This window comes from Penaeus chinensis, chromosome 38 (genome assembly GCF_019202785.1).
Source record: "Penaeus chinensis breed Huanghai No. 1 chromosome 38, ASM1920278v2, whole genome shotgun sequence".
Taxonomy (NCBI): Eukaryota; Metazoa; Arthropoda; class Malacostraca; order Decapoda; family Penaeidae; genus Penaeus; species Penaeus chinensis.
In genome coordinates, this window is record NC_061856.1 from 27,110,478 (window position 1) to 27,112,977 (window position 2,500).

Here is a 2,500-nt window from a genome sequence, read left to right on the forward strand (position 1 = left end):
ATTTGTCCACTTATACTTTCATCTTCTTTATCAAACACTAATTAGGCTGAACAATATCACATATATTAAGAAAATAACACCAAATCTTTCAAGTGCTTTGTCTCTTAGTAAAGTAAGTCACAAATCAAATGTTTTAGATTTAAAAAGAACAATAAAAAAAGTAAAAGAAATATTGAGGAATAAATGCTATCTTATAAAGATGCAGAACATACTTTAAGCATACTCTACAAGAGCAAACAGTCTTAATTGAACTGCAAATCTGCCTCACATCATACAAATGTGTAAAGATTAATAGGAAGCCTAGAAGAGGATTCGCCATCTGGCTCCACATTACTACCAGAGGATGGTAAAAAAAAAAAAAAAAGGGGGGGGAAAAAAAAAGGGAAATGCAAGGCAGCTTTTAATCCCCTGGATACCAGACTTTTTTTTTCTGTAAAACAGTCTTTGGTTTGCCTTCACTGCAAATGACACTATTCCTTTTACTAGATTATAATTTGGTGCGGCTTTCTCATCCTGTGAAACAAAAATCACACTCAGTGGTCTTTGGTTCCATCAATGGCCCAAGAGTATAATGAGACCTTGATATGCTATTGGATCTCACTTGATGACCTTCTACCTTTTGCCCCACTTTGAGGATTCTTCTTGTAATGTTCATGCTTATGTCATTATGATGCCCTAATTATTTTTGTCTCATCTGAGATTGTTAAAATTTCTTATTATTAGCAAATGCTATTTTTTGGCATTTAGTTGCTGCTTTATTCTATCAGTTTACTTGTTTGTCCTTTTTTGGCATTTGTTCATTCCCACATTCATATTCATTTCTCAGCTTACAATTAGGTCACTGAGCCTACAGTTTTGTGCTAGAAAATGCAAATGTATCAAAAATATGTCAATCCCTCATTATCATTATTATCTTTTAAGTCAAAATTGACTTGATTATCAATATCAATATGAATATTACTATTATAATCATTAGACTGTATATTTTCATTCATACTTTACACATGCACTGACTCATTTAAAAATATATGTGAAATATTACTAAAAGGAAACTAATAACCCAAAACATTTTGCAAGTGGCAATCAATACTGAAAAAGTGAACTTTCATATAAAATTGCTTTAGTTATTTTCTCATATCCATTATGTCCCCAAGAAATGGATGTTTATAAAATTCTTATTTCGTCTTCCTCATTTGTTTTGAAGCACTTCTAATTTGGGTTTTTAATTTTCTTATAAAAAAGAACATATTTTGAATATGCTAACTAGGACACTGCATTTACATAACAAGGTCTCTGAAGAATTGGTTAAGAGGTCTCATCCTGAAATAGAATCCATCAAAAGAATTGTATGCAAACATGAATAAAGGAAAAGGTGAAGAGAAAAGAAGAAAATAAATAATTGTGCAAATGATATGTATAGTATATATGTATGTGTACAAAAGATATACTTTATAAAATATATAAAACCAGAGAGCTGCAAAGTAACACACCTCTCAACCAAATTAAACATGGCTCATGAAGACCTTATAATTAGCAGCACTGCTACCTGGTACACTCAGCAACAAGGGAGAGGAGGAGGAAGAGGAGTACATATAAATGAGGACTAATAATACTTGTTCATTCTAATGAATATAACATATTCAAATAAATAAATCAAACAATATATCACTACTATGTCCTCTTCCCTTCACTCCTATTCACACAGAGATTCAAATGCACTTTTAGCCACACCAGCTATAATGAATGACTATGGGTGGTCCAGGGAGAAGTGTTGCTGAGTGTACCAGTTATCAATGCTGACAATGGTGATAACATGCCTTAAAAGCCAGTTATGCAAAACTGTTACAAAAAACTGAATGCTAATTAACAAAAATAACTGAATATATACATAAACATATAACTAATAATATGCATATTTCTATACAAATTCATGACTCTGACATTAAGAAAAGAACCAAGAGTACCAAGAGTACCATGATCATATCTCATAAAAATCTTAGTTATAGCAAAGTCTTACTCTATAAACAAACAAAAGAATTATAATCTATAAGGGTGCAATTTAATACAATACAAACGTATAGATATAGCTGCATGTAAACTTAGATTCAGGAATGACTAATGGAGAACTTCAAAACCTCTAACCACTAAAAATAAAGCAAATCAATGTACTGTCTCTAAAGCAAATCAATGAACTGTCTCAAAAGCCATCTATGCTTACTAAGGATAATCATGGTGTGCAGGCAAGTTTGGTTGTTTCTGTGTTCAAAGGGTTGCATTGATAAATCTACAGAAAAATCACTAGGCCTTATCAAGGGTCTCAAATCAGTTCTCTTATTTTAAGATTTAATTTTAGGGAAGGAGTATGGGAGAGGGAAGAATAGGTAAGGAAGAGGGAGGGGGAAAAGACAGAGAGGAAGTTGGTGTTTCAAAAATGTTTGTCTCCTCCCTACCATGGAAGAGTCACTACTAATTCAGTCAATACAAATCTAAGCACATTAAA

General features: G+C 32.1%; 1 protein-coding gene across 7 annotated transcripts in view; it reads right to left on the reverse strand.

Moving 5' to 3' along the window:
* LOC125046049 (dihydropyrimidinase-like) overlaps window positions 1–2,500 on the reverse strand; it is a 91,200-nt gene that overhangs the window by 11,439 nt on the left and 77,261 nt on the right. The gene's annotated exons all lie outside the window — the stretch shown is intronic.